This window comes from Triticum aestivum, chromosome 1B, assembly GCF_018294505.1.
Source record: "Triticum aestivum cultivar Chinese Spring chromosome 1B, IWGSC CS RefSeq v2.1, whole genome shotgun sequence".
NCBI lineage: Eukaryota > Viridiplantae > Streptophyta > Magnoliopsida > Poales > Poaceae > Triticum > Triticum aestivum.
Genome location: NC_057795.1, coordinates 672,602,321 through 672,621,287, shown reverse-complemented (window position 1 = coordinate 672,621,287; position 18,967 = coordinate 672,602,321). Strand labels below are relative to the sequence as shown.

Genomic DNA, 18,967 nt, shown 5'->3' with positions numbered 1-18,967 from the left:
TTGCGACCGACGAACCACACAAGGTCAGGAGCTGTCGACGTCGGCGTCGTTGTCCATCGTCCCAGTCGAGAACCACGTCGACCCCGTATCCTTGTCCAATCCTCTCTTCTCGGCATATCTGGACGAGCCTCTAGCCCCGCCTCTCCCTCGTCCGCTACTCCATCCGTCTCATAATATAAGAGCGTTTTTGTCACTAGTGTATTATGGGACGGATGGAGTAGCTACGATGCACGCATATTGTGTGTTCGGCCGAACGGTGCTCCACGCATTGCGACCGACGAACCACACAAGGTCAGGAGCTGCCGACGTCAGCGCCGTTGTCCATCGTCCCAGCCGAGAACCACGCCGACCCTGTATCGTTGTCCAATCCTCTCTTCTCGGCATATCTGGACGAGCCTCTAGCCCCGCCTCTCCCTCGTCCTCTACTCCATCCGTCTCATAATATAAGAGCGTTTTTGTCACTAGTGTATTATGGGACGGATGGAGTAGCTACGATACACGCATACCGTGTGTTCGGCCGAACGGTGCTTCACGCCGTGTGACCGACGAACTACACGAGGTCAGGAGCTGCCGACGTCGGCGCCGTTGTCCGTCGTCCCAGCCTAGCTAGAACCACGGCGACCCCGTATCGATGGAGAGACTGCATGCGACGGCGATGACCAAGGAGAAGGCCTAGTTGTCGGTAAGAACGGATCGACGTGCGACCACGCCAGCACGTCCGTACCCACGCGCATGGTTTTCAATTTCTGTTTCAGAAAAATTTCAGCACCAACCGAAATCAATGAAATTCAGTGAATTTCAGTGATTTCAGTTTTCATTTCAGCCAAATGACCGAAATATTCACTTGAATTCAATTAAAATTTTGAAAAATTTAAAAAATATTTTGAAAAATATTGGACTTGCTGTGCTATACTGAAATTGCTGAAATATTTTGGCCGAAACATAATATTTCAGTGTCCACTGAAATTACTGAAATTCAGTGAATTTCATCAAAATCTCACTGAAAGTGAAAACCAACCTATAAATGCAACCAGGGGCATGGATGGATAGAGGATGACATGTAGATCAAAACATGTTTAGTGATCATCTCCAGATTATGCATAGAATATTTAGTAGCAACAAGTTTATATAGCATCACGAAATAACAGATTCAGCGTAGCAAAACAGCAAATCATGTACCCTACTTAACAAGCTCGATTCACTCACCACAAGTCATTGCATGACAAGATAAGCATAGCATCATCAAGAAGACATGTTTGAATCTGTAATATAACTTGCCATGTTTACGTGGGTGCCATCATATTTTCTGATCATTTTTGGCTTATGGTCACTAAAGAACTTTTGATCTATGCAGTTAGTAGATTCATGCCATGTCTTTGTTTGCCATGATAAATTCCTGTAACATGTTGTTTGATAGCTCTGAACATTGCATCGTTATGTTATTTTCTGCAAAGTCTGAAATTGTTATAACTTGCAATCTTACCATGTGTGTTTGATTATGTTCTAGTGATTTCTGGAGATAGCTCAGCGTTCATGTTTTATAGTGCTTTACCTGTACATCATGCTCATGCCTTTTTTTTTAATGTTGAGATGTTGTAGCTTATTGTTTTGATGCTTGCAATATGCCTAGTTGCTGTTTTGGACAGCTTGTCCTTTAAACTTGTTTCAGGTGTGTGTGTTGAACCGTTGCTCCGTTTTGAGTGTGCTCTATATGAAACTTGCTTAGTTTTGCATGTAGTTTCATATTATCATGTTGCATCCTTGTTTTGAGGTGTTTGCTTGATGTTTGTATGCATTTTGCATCAATACCATGTTTAACTTGTATTGCTCATATCTTCTAGGTCGTAGCTCCAAATCTAATGAACTTTATATGTAACTTGACTAGAATCTCGTGTAGATTATCTTGGTGCATCTTAACTTGATGTTTAACTACTTGAACATAAGGTTTATTCATATCTGGACCAAATTCGAAATATGCATATGAGGACTTACCGGAATTGTTATATGTTGTTCCCGGCCTCATTTAAACTTGCCTTGATGTGTTGCTCTTGTTTGCATCGTCTCTTGCCATGAGTAGATTCATGTAGTCTTTTCATGCATCATGCTTGGTTGTGCATCATGCCTTGTTCATGTGTGGTGTGTTTACCTTGTTGTGTGCTTCTTCTCGATAGTTCCCGTTTCGTTGCGATCGTGAGGATTCGTTCGTCTACGCTTGGTTCGGCTTCATCCGTTCGTCTTCTTCATGGACTCGTTCTTCTTCCTTGCGGGATTTCAGGCAAGATGACTGCTACCCTGGATCTCACTACTATCATTGCTATGCTAGTTGCTTCGTTCTATTGCTATGCTGCGTTACCTATCACCTGTTTATCAAGCCTCCCATATTGCCATGAACCTCTAACCTTCGACACCTTTCCTATGCAAACCGTTGCTTGGCTATGTTACCGCTTTGCTCAGCCCTCTTATAGCGTTGCTAGTTGCAGGTGAAGTTGAAGATTGCTCCATGGTGGACAGGATTTTGGTTGGGATATCACAATATCTCTTATATTATTAATGCATCTATATACTTGGTAAAGGGTGGAAGGCTCGGCCTTATGCCTGGTGTTTTGTTCCACTCTTGCTGCCCTAGTTTCCATCATACCGGTGTTATGTTCCCGGATTTTGCGTTCCTTACGCGGTCGGGTGATTTATGGGACCCCCTCGACAGTTCGCTTTGAATAAAACTCCTCCAGCAAGGCCCAACCTTGGTTTTACCATTTGCCTCACCACCACCTACTTTTCCCTTGGGAGTCGCTCTCTCGAGGGTCATCTTTATTATTAGCCCCCCCGGGCCAGTGCTTGTCTAAGTGTTGGTCCGAACTAGAGCCCTTTGCAGCGCCCCCTTAGGGAAACTTGAGGGTTGGTTTTAGTTGTACGTAGTGTTCATCCGGTGTTGCCCTGAGAACGAGATATGTGCAGCTTCTATCGGGATTGTCGGCGCATCGGGCGGTCTTGCTGGTCTTGTTTTACCATTGTCGAAATGTCTTGTAAACCGGGATTCCGAGTCTGATCGGGTCTTCCTGGGAGAAGGTCTATTCCTTTGTTGATCGCGAGAGCTTGTCATGGGCTAAGTTGGGACACTCCTGCAGGGTATAATCTTTCGAAAGCCGTGCCTGCGGTTATAGGCAGATGGGAATTTGTTAATGTCCAGTTGTAGATAACTTGACAGCAGATCCGAATTAAAACGCATCAACCGTGTGTGTAGCCGTGATGGTCTCTTTTTGGCGGAGTCCGAAAAGTGAACACGGTTTCTGGATTATGTTTGACGTAAGTAGGAGCTCAGGATCACTTCTTGATCATTACTAGTTGACGACCGTTCCGCTTGCTCTCTTCTCGCTCTTATTTGCGTATGTTAGCCACCATACATGCTTAGTCGCTGCTGCAGCCTCACCACTTTACCCCTTCCTTTCCCTTTAAGTTTTGCTAGTCTTGATACCCATGGTAATGGGATTGCTGAGTCCTCGTGGCTCACAGATTACTACAACAACAGTTGCAGGTACATGTTTTGTGATGATCATGACGCGAGAGCGATGTTTGCTTGTATTGGAGTTCTTCTTCTGCTTCTTCTTCGATCAGGGATAGGTTCCAGGTCGGCAGCCTGGGCTAGCAGGATATATGTCGTTTGAGTTTCTGTTTGTGATTCATCCGTAGTCGGATGATGCTCTGATGTATTGTGATGTTGTATTCGTGTGGCATTGTATGCCTCTTGTATGTATCCCCATCTATTATGTAATGTTGATGTAATGATATCCACCTTGCAAAAGCGTTTCAATATGCGGGTCTATCCTTGATGGGACCTTCAAGTTTCTTTTTGGATAGGGTCGCATATTGGGCGTGACAAGTTGGCAGTTCCTTGGTGGGTCTCCTACATGCATGGCATGCTTGTCTATATTGTACGTACATGCATATATACTACTCCACTAAAAATATACTGCTATATATGTATACGACCCAATGAGATTATACATCAACCGATCGCTAGGGATCCGTCTTTTTTTTCTTCTGAATTGGAGGCAAAGGATTTACATCATCAATTAATTAGCAAGAAAATAATTGTCCAATTAATTTATAGAAAATCAGGCGAAAACCGATACAAACATGCCACATGTGAAGTACTCACAAAGCATGAAACTCCATGACCATAAACGCATGTGCTCAACAAGAATACCTCGATTAGAGGCAACGAACACCATCAAACACATGGAGACAATCCAAACCACAGAGACGGTCCAAAAAACTTGAGAAACATCCATTAAGCAACAGTCGTCGTCTTCCCTATAACACCACTCTTCTTCATCTACAAAGACTGCTTGGTGCGCATGCGTGCACGACGACAACGATTTGTATTTTTCTTGAAAGCCTAGAGGCAGCCACGTGTACAAGAACCCGATGCATGCACCTACGTATAAAGTAGTACGTACAAAACTATCTTGGGTTCGACGTGAAACGAGAATCCGATGCATGCACCTACTACTTTACCTGCAAAACTATCTTGGGGTCGAGGTGAAACGAGAACACGATGCTCCTTGATATATCTACTAGAAACAAGTAAATGGTAATCACTCTAGCTAGTGTACAATATCTCGCCACCCTTTCGGCCGGTGACTCGGCCTCCCGCCTCTATGCGACGACGGTGTGTGCATTCCGGGGGTGGGGTTGTGGGCGGCATGGGTGCTGGCCATTGATCGTCAACGAGTCCATGACTCGACTTTCACGCGGTGATGCATGAATCCGGAAGAGAGGCAAACAAGATGGACTAGGCGCACGGAAGATCGATCAAAGCGCCGCAGGGGGCGACGTCTCACATGATTGCAAATAACTGCATGATTTTTTTTTCTAACCATGTTTGATCCCATGCATCATAACACACGGGTCTAGCAAGTGTGTGCTAGTGGGAGAGGGCTAGCCAATGGACCAGGGAACAACTTAAACAAGCGCATGTTATATTTGTTGAGCCAGTATCACATGAAGGGAACGAGCGGTTTGGAACCGAACTCAGCCTTAGGCGACAAACACCTATCCAATATCTCTTGCCATGTTTCCCGCTCATTTTCTTCTGGCCAATACCTCTCGCAATTTCTTCCTGCCGATGTCTCCTGACATTTTCTCTCCCTCATTGCTTCTGCATGCCAACATCTCCTGCTCATTTCTCATGGCATTGTTTTAGTGCCCCCTATGCCCCATCAAACTTGCTTCCCCGCTCATGTCGGTCATCTTGTTGGGGCATGCAGAATGAACGGGTAGAGAAGCACCCAATGCACTGAGCCGACTGAATCTAATCAAATAGGTGGCACATATTTATAATTGTCTTGTGTGTCCCTAGTGAAAAGGGCATTGATGAGTGGCACCCATGTAATGGGAAAAATATAGAGGTTTGCAGTAAAAACACAATTGTACATTTTTGTTAGTTTCACATATTTACCTTGAACATGTTTGATAGACATAGTTTTTCGGGTTTATAATAGTTCATTTTTAAAAACCTAACCTAAGAAGATGTGTGCGTGCCGAAGAGAAACTTTGATGGGCTTTATTTGCATGGGAGAGGGCACCATAGGATCTGGACGGACAGATGAGATCAGCAAGAGGGGGAAGATCAATCCGTGGGAGGTCCATGTCGACCAATGATAATGCGACCTCTCGATCCGGAGAGGACCGCGGCCTCTTCTCCGGCGAGGACGGGGCCGTACGTGAGGAAGGCGCGCTGGACCGCAGGCCTCGCTGCCTACGGATCTGACCGCGCCTGGCCTCTCCTGGCGGCGGCGTGCTCTCCGAGAAGAAGAGGGAGCGCACGCCACCACCGCGCCAGAGGAGGAGACGGGGTTGGATATGCGTAAGGAGGAGGAAGAGAAGGAGTCCGTGGAGCTGGACCTCGCCATGAACGGTACCCCTGCCTGCTTCCACCCCGAGGGCCGGGTACGTCCCTCAATTCCTTGCGCTCTCTTCCTCCTAAGCCAAGCCTTTTTGGCTGTTTCCCTGCTCGTGCTCACCTACGGTGAGGTGTTCAAGTCGATTTTTCATTACATCGACCACCTCTTCTGCCTCAGGAAAGATCCTATCCGTGACCTGCTCCTTGCTTGGCCATCTGCTTGCTATTTCACCTTGGGCCATCTGCGGGAGAATATCACATGATACCAACACTTATATGCTCCCATGATACCAATTCAAAAAAATTAAATTTAAGTGTGTCAAAAAATTTCGAAAAAAATCATAGATGTTCTCAACATATGTGTCTACAAGCCCTAAAAAAAATCAGATCGAAAATTCGATATACATATTGAGAAACAAAAAAGACAAATCTGTTGTGAATAGTGTAGTTTTTCTACACTATTCATGTTTTGTCTTTATTAACACTATTCATGCTGAATTTGTCTTTTTTGTTTCACATTATACAATTTGAATTTGGATCTGATTTTTTAGGGCTTGTAGACACATATGTTGAGAATATCTATGATTTTTTTCAGAATTTTTTGACACATTTAAATTTGAATTTTTCAAATTGGTATCATGGGAGCATATAAGTGTTGGTATCATGTGATATTCTCCCGGCCATCTGCTTGCTATTTCACCTTGGGCCATCTGCTTGCTGTACGTAGAGGTGATAAAAAGCAATTCGCCAGATCTGTCCATCCACACCCAGACGGCCATGTAGGATTTGTTCGTTATGTGCCATCAATCATGCCAGCAGTTTTTTTTTTACTTGCTTAAAAAAATCCATGCTTGCTTGCCTGTGCATTTCGTTGCCAAATACTCAGGCTACCAAATAGTATTGCAGATGCCGACCAAATAAATTCTCCTTCTTTTGGATTCAGTGTAAACACAGCTGGACTGCATTATTCGAGTCTACTTAACATTCTGAATTGATGATGTGCAGGCTGCTACTCAAGTGCTGGTTCAAGGTGTCATGCATGGGGTAACTAGAAGTTAATCCTCTTCTAATTTGCTTCTCCTCGATTGATTGCGCGCCGGGAGAGGCCGTGGTGGTCACTGCTTCCTCCGTCCTGTTTGCATCGCCTCCGCCAACAGTGCGCCACTTGCTTGCTGTACGTACAGGTGAGACCACCATCTCCCCTCTCTGTCTATCCAATCCACTTAAGTGCCATATGCCATCAATCATGTAGGCAGTTCTTTTTTTTTCTTGCTTAAAAATACTGTGCATTGAAGAACTGCTACCTTCATTATGAGTGCGTGCCTATGTTGGAGAACAGTTTGATAAGAGTTTGGTTGTATTGTACCCTTGTGTAGAGACCGTACATATCTATAGTTCTGTTGGGATGTAGACCCTAGAGATCATGGTTGTGTAAGTATAATATACATTATATACTTACTCTTTTGTGAGTACCGTTGGCCTCATGTAAAGTGTTATTTGACATGCACTTTGGAAGAAACACCTTCCTCTGTGTCGCATGTGAATCATGATCTGAACCATTCTTGTGCAAGAAATTCTTGTAGTCATTTGTAGTCATGGCGATATGTCCACTTGACTCATGGTGGATTTGTTTGTTATGTGACATACATCATGCCAGCAGATTGTTTTTTCTTGCCTCAAAAAATTTATACTTGCTTGCCTGATTAGCAGTGCATTCCGTGCTCTACTCCTATCATTGATGGTCACCATTGATCAGTTCGGTGATGGTTAGTTTTTGTGGACGACAGAATTAGTGGTCAGTCTGCACTAGTGGTGTAGTGCACCATGCCAGGCTCGCAAATATTGCAGTTGCAAGAAGCTCACAATACCAGTATGCATTTGTTTCTTTATGCTGCTGAAATAAATTCTCCCTCTTTTGTATTTCAGAGTAAACCCAGACGGGCTACATTATTCGAGTCTAACTAACAATCTGAAATGATGTGCAGGCTGCTGGATTCACAGAAGATGCTTGTTCGAGGTGTCACGGCGTCGGACGCGTAGGAGTAGGAGCCCGTGGAGCTCGACCTCAGCATGAACGGCACCATCCACCCCTGATTCCACCCCGAGGGCTGGGTATGTCTCGATTCCCTCAATTCTGCACTGTCTTCCTCCTAAGCAAAGTGTTACGTAGTAGTTTCCCTGCTCCTGGTCATCTACGGTGAGGTGTTCAAGTCCATTTTTTATTACATCGACCACTTCTTCTGCCTCGTCCACCCCAGGATCCTATCGATGTGCTGCTCCTTGGTTAGCTGCTTGCTATTTCACCTTGGGACATCTGCTTGTTGCACTTAGAGGTGATAAAGCAATTCCCTATGTCCAACCAGAACCAGACCACCTTCGTCTGTTTGATTCAGACCCAGACTGCCCATGTAGGATTTGTTTGTTATGTGCTATCGATCATGCTAGCATTTTTTTCTTGCTTAAAAAAATTCATGCTTGCCTGCATTTCGTTACCAAATATTTATTTAGGCTACCAAATATTGTAGTTGCATGAAGCTCAGAATATTAGTATGCATTTGTTTATTTATGCTGCTGAAATAAATTCTTCCTCCTTTGCATTTCAGAGTAAAGCCAGCCAGGCTACACTATTCGAGTCTAACTAACAATCTGAAATTATGTGCAGGCTGCTAGATTTACTGAAGATACTTGTTCGAGGTGTCACGGGGTAGTAAGTTGATCCTCCTTTGGTTTGCTTGAGGGGTAGTAGCCCGCCTTCTCGTCGATTGCCCGCTGGGAGAGGCGGTGGTGGTCACTGCTTCCTCCGTCCTGTTTGCACCGCCTCCTCCAACACTGCACCACTTGCTGTACGTACAGGTGAGGGCACCATCTCCCCTCTCTGTCATCCAATCCACTTAAGTGCCATACGCCATCAATCATGGAGGCAGTTCTTTTTTTCTTGCTTAAAAATATTGTGCATTGAAGAACTGCTGGAGGATGCTACCTTCATTATGAATGTGTGTTGGTTATATGTAGATTTGTGCGTGCCTATGTTGGAGAACAGTCTGATAAGAGTTTGGTTGTATTGTACCCTTGTGAAGAGACTACACATATCTATAGTTTTGTTGGGATGTAGACCCTAAAGACCATGGCTGTGTAAGTATAATATACTTACTCTTCTGTGAGTACCATTGGCATCATGTAAAGTGTTATTTGACATGCACCTTGGAAGAAACACCTTCCTCTGTGTCACGTGTGAATCACCTTCGTCTGTTTGATCCAGACTCGGACTGTCATGTAGGATTTGTTTGTTATGTGCCATCAATCACGCCAGCACTGTTTTTTTCTTGTTTTAAAAAAATCATCCTTTCCTGCCTGTGCATTTTGTAATGGTTACCATTGATGAGTTTGGTGGACGACAAACTCACTGGTTATTGAACCTGCTCAGTCTGCACTTGTAGTAGTGTGCCATGCCAGTGTACCAAATATTGTAGTTGCAAAAAGCTCAGAATATTACTATGCATTTATTTATGCTGTCAAACTAAATTCTCCTTCTTTTGGATTCAGTGTAAAGCCAGCCGGTCTACACTATTCGAGTCTACTTAACTATCTGAAAATGATGTGCAGACCGCTAGAGATTGACTGAAGATGCTTGTTCGAGGTGTCATGGGGTAATTAGTTAATCATCCTCTGGGTTGCTTGAGGGGGACAAGCCCACCTTCTCCTCGATTGTTTGCTGGGAGAAGCGGTGGTGGTCACTGCTTCCTGCGTCGTGTTTACATCGCCTCCACCAACATTGCCACTTGTTGTACGTACAGGTGAGAGCACCATCTCCCCTCTGTCTATTGAAACCACTTCCGTGTGTTTGCTTGATTCAAACCATATTGCAAGTCTAGATTTATGTGTCATAAGCCATCAATCATGTAGGCACTTCTTTTTTCTCGCTTAAAAAATTGGGCATTGAAGAACTTCTGGAGGCTGCTACCTTCATTCTAAATGTGCGTTGGTTATATCTACATTTGTGTGTGCCTGTGTTGGAGAACCATCTGATAAAAGTTTGGTTGTATTGTACCCTTGTGAAGAGACTGCTTGTATTTGATAGTGCTGTTGGGATGTAGACCCTAAAGATCATGGATGTGTAAGTATAATACTTACTCTTTTTGTGATTACCAAAGTGTTATTTGACATGCACCTTGAAAGAAACACCTTTCTCTGTGTTGCATGTGAATCGTTATCTTGACAGAAATTCTTGTAGTCGTGGCGATCTATGCACGGCCTGTGTTGGAGGTGTCCGTGATGGAAACTAGGTTGTTCAATCTGATGCATATATCTTCTTTTTGCTCGATCTTGCCTGTGTGATTTTATGATCTTCTTCATTGTTCTCTGATTTTATCCTGCATCGTGAAGGGAGAAATGAAGTAATACGCAATGCTTGCTGTGTCCAGCAATACAATATTTATGCTTGATTTTTTGTTACTTTAGTTGTCATCATACATGATTTTTTGACTTGAATAATTGTTATGTTTTTTCTTCTTCGTGCCATACGCGAATGCAATTACATATTTCCATGCCTTGTTATTTGCTATAAGTTGTCCAATCCATACCTTGTTCCCCATTTTTTTCTCATGGTTTGAGCATTGCCCTGATCTCAAATATTTATTTTGTACTCTCTACTTTATTGGTTAAGCAGCACCCCCGGTGAGCTTGGCCTTGTGGACGGGGACTAAAGCAGGATAGCTCGTCACCGAGGGTGCTCGCGTGGCTGATGGTGGCCGTGACGAGGGTGCTCAAGGTTGACGCCACATCCACCCAAGACCTAGCCCGCCTTCTCCAGACCCGCGCACTGCGTGATGAGGGGGCAGCCACTGCTTCCTCCACCATGTTCCACTGACACCGTGCTGCTTGCTTGTTGTATGTACAGGTGACAACCATTTTCCCCTCTATCAATATAAACCATGTTTGTGTGTTTGATGCATACCATGTTATAAGGCAGACTGCAGGCGACATGTACTACACATGTAGGATTTGTTTGTTATCTGCCATCAATGATCTAAGTATTTTTTTCCTTGTTTCAAAAAATTTGTGTGCGTGCCTGATTAGTAGTGCATTCCATAATATCGTTGATGGACACCATTGAATAGTTTGGTGATGATTAGTTGCGGTGGACGAAGACTGAGTGGCTGGCTAAATCGGTCTCTTTATTAGTTGTAGTGGCAGTATCAGTAGTATAGCATGTTACTGCTGTCAATCCGTGCTACTCGTATCATTGTTGGTCACCATTGATGGGTTCAGAGATGATTAGTTTTTATGGACAACAAAATCAACAGAATCAATGTTCTCTACCATATAAATTAGCTTCATTCATGTTAGTGAACTCTATCAGCAAAACTTCCTACAAAAGGTCAAATGGTTCAAACTGTATATACTGGACACTTGAATCATGTGTGTTCCAAATAATGCAGACTTTAACAAACCTAAAAACTGGATTAGTTTCCTAATACCCAACCGCCGGTACCAAGGAAACCCAAGCTTATCTATTCTGCTTGTGTTGGAATCTGAAATATATCATGTTTTTATTTTATCTAGTAGGAATGCAAGTTTTGTTCTGTTGTGTTATTTTAGAAAAAGACACTTTCTTTCTGTACTCGTAACCATGTTTTTTCTTGTGTCGGGACAAATTGTGGAATGTTTTCTGTCATGAAGCATGGCACTGTGAATAACCACCATTTGTAAGACTGAAACAAACTAAATCCTAAAATTATGAGCTACTTTGTTTCGAACCTCGGTTTGCTGTTCTTTCACTCATTATATATTTGTATCAAAATCCATGGTTGAACTAACAGATCCATTGTTTTTCGCCTTCAAAGATGGGATTGGGCCAACGTTACTAGTCCTCGGGCAACAAGGAATAGCAGGTGTAAGCCATCAGTCTTCTGTTTTCCAGAACAACAATCTTGCCTTCGTAGTATGAGCTCTGAACAGGTTAGATTTGATGCCTTTCAATACACAGCAATGCTTCTTTTGCTTACTTTTCTGTAGCTAGTCATGTTCCAGCCTTATCTAATAGTTATATTCTGATGTGCAGCAAGGCCCCAACCAAGCCCATGATGGCTAGACAGTACAGCAATGCATCATCATTGGACTATGCTGCCATTCTTAGTTCAAGTGAGTGCAACCGCCAACTTTAACCTGCCAGTATTTTTCCTGCAGTACGTGTTTCCCATGCTTTCAAGATGGGAAGTATTTAGCTTTGTAAGTTGAAATGAACCAGTTCTGTGTGGGTCATGAAGCTGGCAAGAGATGTAAATTCTTGTGATGCCATGTACAGCAAATTAGCATCGTTCTGCACAAAATTATATGGCCAGTTGGTGTGCATGTTTTAGCTTTATAAGTTTAGGTACACTAGTATATATGTTATTTGCGACTCATGGAACTGATAAGAGCTGTAAATTGTTGTTGCTTGTTTCATGGAACTGAAGAGAGCTATTAATTTTTCTGTGTGGTTGTTGATGTTTTACCCACAATTCTCCTCTGCTCATGATGCCATGTATAACAAATTAGCATCATTATGAAGAAATTAAATATATGCCCAATGGATATGTATGTTTTAGCTTCCTAAGCTGAATTGCACTAATGTATATGTTCTGCATGTGTCATGAAATTTACAAGAGATGTCCTGGCTGATTTTTTGTCAAGCAAATTAGCATCCTTATTAACAAAGTTATATATGTCCGTTGGATACCTATGCTTTTGCTTTCGAACTTGTGATACACTAGTTCTGTGTGGGTCATGAATCCCAAGACATCTGAATCATTGTGATGTTGTTTATAGCAAATCAGCATCCTTTTGCTCACAATTTTGTATGTGGTCCAGTTGTGTATGTTTTAGTTTTCCAAGTTTAAACAATACACTAGTATATCTGTCCTTCGTGGTTCGTAAAACTGACAAGAGCTTCTGTGAATTCCTGTGGCAGCCTTCTGTGTAGTTTTCACTTGGTCTCATGTTCATCCAGCTCTCCACTGTCACCGTTGCTGGTGACGTTGTGGTTCTGCCTTGCCTACGAATAGTAACGTGAGTCCTCCCGACTTCTCTTCTCCCTCCATTTCTTTCCTTTGCTCTAGGCACGTGGTCATGGAGCCACCACTACTTAGGTTTTGGAGGAAATGATGCCTTGATGGCCATATAGAGCATCAAAGGGATGTAAATAATTTTTCCTAAGTTGAAAAGAATAGCAAACTAGCATATTTATTAACAAAGTTATATATCTCCTTTGGATACCTATGTTTTTGCTTGTTCCGTTATCTCTGAAAGTGGCCCGCTAAACTATGTGCTTGTTTCGTTATCTCTGATAGTGGAACCTGGAGCAAATTATTGTTGCTGCTTCATATGGGAAAAAAAGGGAACACTTCCAGCCTTGCACCTGTAGGATGCTGCTGTACCAGTTAGCTAAATCATGAGAACTTTTTTTCTTGGATTGTATGTCTTGACCATGACATAAATATTTAGGATCTCATGCTACTGTCTAGGGTGTCGAAGTTGGTATGGAAGGACACATCTTTTTACTGCACTCTGGAAATGATCCATGTCTAAGGCAGATCTTGTTACTGACCATCTGATAGAATAAAATGCTGATATCGATTGCTACCTTGGCTGTGGTAATCTTTCTTGTCGATGAAGAATGTCACTATATTGGGTATGTTCTCAGTGTATGGACATGCAAGCTATGGTTTTTAGTTGGGAAACTTTTTTGTATAGCAGTCTTGCACCCAGCTGTGGTGGAGGTCCAAATCCATATAATTGAGTTTTGTAATGTTTTGTGCAATCTTGTTATTTCCGACCCGGTCGTGATGCTCAAGGCCAAGCTGAGTTGTATTTGTTATCATAGCAAATGGATAGTTGTTGTCTTTGCTTCTAGACCTGAACGATGCTCTACATTTGTGCCCTCTAATCATACATTACTTATATACTATGACTCAACTGTGATGTGTTTGTGAAGTCCTCTTTTGTTTCATCATTTCTTCGCTTTTTTCCAGAAGATGTGGCTCTTTTTCCAATCTAATTTTCTGCATTCTCGGTAGTGGTGGTTGCCTCTTCGTCGTTTCAGGTGAGTCTCTCTCTCTCTCTCTCTCTCTCTCTCTCTCTCTCTCTGAGATCGTTTCGCCAGCAGGCCGTGGCCGACCGTGGTGTTGGCCATCGAGTCGATGGCTCAGTGTTTTGCGTCTGTGGTGGTAGTCTTCCTGCCACCAGCCTTGTTATTGTGATTATCTTTCTTGTTGATAGAACATGTCACAATATTATTGCTTTTACAAGATTCCGTGGCAACAACGTCGTTGTGCTATCTGTGCATGATTTCTTAGGATTATGTTCTGCCTTGATGAATATGTAGCTCACCATTGCATTGCTTTGCATGTTGATGCCAATCTAGCATGCATATCTACATTCGTTGTTTGCGAACCACATGGATAACTTATTCATGCTCTTGTCGCGCAACAGGTGGCTGGGGTTCTGGCATGGCGTGCCTGATGTTGCCCGTGCTCCCGTTCCTATGCCCGTGAAGTTGTACGGCTGCTTCGATCATGTACAAAATCATAAATTGAGGTGCTAATCCATGCAACTTGACCATAGATTCTCAATATGTATGATGAGACAATGAGCAGTGTTGGAACCTGAAATATATCATGTTTTTATTTTATCTAGTGGGAATGCAAGTTGATGAAGACACTTTCTTTTAGTACTCGCCTCTATGTTTTTGCTTGTGCTGGGATGAATCGTTGAATGTTTTCTGTCATGAAGCATGGCAATGTGAATAACCACCATTTGTAAGACTGAAACGAAACTGAAACCAAAAATTATGTTTCAAACCTTGGTTTACCAGTTGCTGTTCTTTCATTCATTATATATCTGTATGTAAATCCATGGTTGAACTAACAGATCCATTGTTTTTTCGCTTTCAAAGACGGGATTGGGCTAACATTACTAGTCCTCGGGCAACAACGAATAGCAGGTGTAAGCCATCACAGTCTTCTGTTTTCCAAAACAGCAGTCTTGCCTTCGTTGAGTGAGTATGAGCTCTGGACAGGTTAGTATTGTTGCCTTTCAATACACAGCATTGGATCTTTTGCTTACTTTGTTGTAGGTAGTCATGTTCCAGCCTTATTTTATAGTTATGATGTTCTTGTGTGCAGCGATGCCCCAACCAAGCCCATGATGGCCAGACAGTACAATAATGCATCCTCACTGGACTATGTCACCAATCTTTAGTATCATGTGAGTGCAACCGCCAACTTCAATCTCCCAGTATTTTTTCCTGCAGTGTTTCCCATGCTTTCAAGATGGGAAGTATTTAGTTTTGTAATTTGAAATGCACTAGTTCTGTGTGGATCATGAAGCTGGCAAGAGATGTAAACTCTTGTGATGCCCTGTACAGCAAATTAGCATCGTTCTGCACAAAATTATATGGCCAATGGGTGTACATGTTTTAGCTTTATAAGTTTAGATATACCAGTATATATGTTATGTGCGGTTCATGGAACTGACAGGAGCTGTAAATTGTTGTTGTGTTTCATGGAACTGACGAGAGCAATTAATTGTTCTGTGTGGTTGTTGATGTTTTATCCACAATTCTCCTCTGCTCATGATAGCATCATTATGTAGAAATTAAATATATGCCCAATGGATATGTATGTTTTAGCTTCCTAAGTTGAATTGCACTAATATATATGTTCTGTGGGTCATGAAATTTGCAAGAGATGTCCTGGCTGATTTCGTGTCCAGCAAATTAGCATCCTTGTTAAAAGAGTTATATATGTCTGTTGGATACCTATGCTTTTGCTTTCGAAGTTGAGATAAGCTAATTTTGTTCGGGTCATGAATCACAAGATATCTGAATCATTGTGATACCATGTATAGCAAATCAGCATCCTTTTTATATGTGGTCCAGTGGATGTGTTTGTTTTAGTTTTCTAAGTTGAAACAATACGCTAGTATATCTATCATGTGTGGGTTGTGAAACTGACAAGAGCTGCTGTGAATTCCTGCAACAGCTTTCTGTGTAGGTTCCACTCGGTCTCATCTTCGTCCAGCTCTCCACCGTCACCGTGTGATGGCGATGTTGTTCCACCTCGGCTACAAACAGTAAGGTGAGTACTCCTAACTTCTGTTCTCTTCTCCCTCGCTTCTTCCCCTTGCTCTGGGCACGTGGTCTTGGAGCCACCGCTACTTAGGTTTTTGGGAAGCCATACAGATCATCCAAGAGATGTCAATATTTTTTCCTAAGTTGAAATGACTATAGACCCAAAGTGGTCGGACCCTTCCCTGGACCCTGCGCAAGCGGGAGCTACATGCACCAGGTTGCCCTTTTTTAGGAAGGGGAGCCTTGGCGCAGTGGTAAAGCTGCTGCCTTGTGACCATGAGGTCATGGGTTCAAGTCCTGGAAACAGCCTCTTACAGAAATGTAGGGAAAGGCTGCGTACTATAGACCCAAAGTGGTCGGACCCTTCCCTGGACCCTGCGCAAGCGGGAGCTACATGCACCAGGTTGCCCTTTTTTTTTTTGAAATGCATTACTCTCTAAGATTTTACTGTGTCGGTCATGAGACTGACAAGAAATGTAATGTCTTGATATGTCATATTCAGTAAACTAGCATCTTTATTAACAAAGTTATATATGTCCTTTGGTTACCCATGTTTTTGCTTATTCCGTTACTATTGAAAGTGACCCGCGCCAAACCATGTGCTTGTTCTTTTATCCGTGACAGCGAAACCTGGAGCAAAATATTGTTGTTGCTTCATATGGGAAAAAAAGAAAACACTTCCAGCCTTGCACTTGTAGGATGTTGCTGTATCTGTTAGCTAAATCCTGAGATCCCTTTTTCTTGGATTGTATGTCTTGACCACGACATAATTATTTAGGATCTCATGCTACTTTTTAGGGTGTAGAAGTTGATAAGAAAGGAGACATCATTTTACTGCACTTTGGAAATGGTCCATGGACCATATCTAATAGAATAAAATGCTGATATTGACTCCTCCCTTGGTTTTGATCATCTTTCTTGTCGATGAAAAATGTCACTATATTTGTGCTTTGCTGATGTTGAAGTTCTGTTTGATTTGTTCCCTTTCCTGAACGTTGTAATAAGTATTTTGCTTAGGCATCCCTGATGTGGCTGCATGTCAGGGCTGTGAGGTTATTTCTATTTATGCATAGGACGCCATGTTCTTAATGAAAAGGGGAGCCAAGTGGCCCCCTCTATCCTTTTTGCCACCACGAAACATGTCACAACTTTGGCTCAACCAGAGAACCTATGGCACAACTTTCTGATTTTTTGTTGCTTCTTTTCTGAGGCTACGCATTGGTATGAATTCATGACTGTCAAATGCCTAGAATCAAGAAAATAGTTGTCGATGATATTGAATGCTTCCTTGTCTGTTAACTATATTTTTAGATATGATGCGGATTACATATATTTTTTCTTGTCAAATTTAGATGTTTTCTTTTAGTTAATTGGATGATGAGTTTGCTTTTGCAGATTTATTACAAGTATTTTGTTGCATGTAACCTGTTTTACATATTTCCTTCTGACGCTCATGAATTTGTGATGTGTTAAACTGTTATTGACTTCATGCATGGCTTGTGCTCCAGATGTATGACTGTGGCAACTTAGGTCCAATTGGCCCATTGCCATCGAGAGTGATGATGATGATGTGGTTACCCTCAAAAGTCGCAAGGCACTGAGGAGAGAAGTACCCCAAGAGCTGCATGAAATGGCAAGAGTAGCAGGATGTTAAAGCAACTGGGGCGCTTTGTTTGCATTGAGTGTTGAAACACCCACAATATGGAGATATTGTAAGCATTCCAATCTTGTAAGCACCGTCCTAACCTATGTGTTCCTTCCGGTCCAAATTAATTGACGCAGATTCTATACAATGTAAAATGGACATTATATAGAGGTTGCGTCAATTAATTCGGATAGGAGGGAGTGGTAATTCTTGATCAGTGAAATCAATGCTTAGCTTTTAATTCCCTACACACTATGCTCTTGGGTTTGGCACCACCATGGTTTATGTTCAGATTTTGACCGTCCAGAGTATGACAGTACACTTGGTTTAAGAGTTTGATGAAGAGTGTGGTACTGGAAGTTACTTGGCTGTTTCTAGTTGTTATTGTCTATAGTAGACGATAATTGATTTATGGACCTTTTTTACCAAGGTGTTGTGCAATGTGTTCCTTAGATGGTCATGAATGTTCCCTTCCTGAACTTGGTAGTTTTGGCTTGGTGTTGAATGTGCAGTCGTTTTGGTGATATCTAGTTTAGCATTCAAGTGATGCCTGTCTCTTTGAAACTTGAGGTCCTGGTACTTTGCAGGACACTGCAGGAGAGGTGCATCGATTGTCCGTGATGTTCAGACTCAAGATCTTCCTGAAGGAGGACGGCGTGGTGAACCTCGAGACCATCATCGCGGGCGATGAGTAACAGAAGCTGGCCATGGTGGATTAGATTCATCAGCATAGTTTGTTTGTTGTGGTGTTGGATTAGCTTTTTCTTGTGAGAAATTTTTTGGTAAGATGATTTGGAGTGCACGCATTTATTTGAACGGATTCATTCTTGATTGATTTGAATAGATCTCAGGAAATGATCTGGAAAGGCCATTCGGTCGAGTGGTGATGTTGGTTTTGTCTCGAGGACACTCGTGACTTGTAAACTTTGCATTGTATTGTGCGACATGGAGTTAGTTGGTCAATGTTGGGAAGTACAGTGTTTATTTTGGTATACCGAACAGACTGGATGGTAGGATCCTTTCATCCTGTGAGTCTGGATGTTTGGCTCAATGGTTATTCTCCATGAATGCTACCTCGTTTGGCTCAATGGTTATTCTCCATGAATGCTACCTCATTCATTCGGTTTATAGTGACTACCTGGTAATGGCTGGTTGATTCATATATTGTGTTATTGGAACCTGATACCTTGGTGGCGCTGGGTGAGCGGCTTGCAGACCAGGAGGTGCAAAAGACCGGGACCGGCCTCGGCGGGTCACTTTGACGAGGAGGAGGCCACCGTGTGTCCTTTCCTCTCTTTTGGTGTTGTTTGCA

The 18,967-nt window shown here is 42.6% G+C and overlaps 1 long non-coding RNA gene across 1 annotated transcript; it reads left to right on the top strand.

The window, feature by feature from the left end:
* Window positions 1-5,455: 5,455 nt before the first annotated feature.
* On the top strand, window positions 5,456-18,601 carry LOC123099648 (uncharacterized). The gene is made up of 16 exons (XR_006448204.1): window positions 5,456-5,949; window positions 6,908-7,086; window positions 7,888-8,014; window positions 8,565-8,755; window positions 9,506-9,696; window positions 10,569-10,799; window positions 11,746-11,860; window positions 11,964-12,043; window positions 12,852-12,949; window positions 13,912-13,982; window positions 14,372-14,476; window positions 14,835-14,957; window positions 15,064-15,145; window positions 15,922-16,017; window positions 17,519-17,722; window positions 18,243-18,601. It is a non-coding gene; the product is annotated as an uncharacterized lncRNA (long non-coding RNA).
* The last annotated feature ends 366 nt before the right edge of the window (window positions 18,602-18,967 follow it).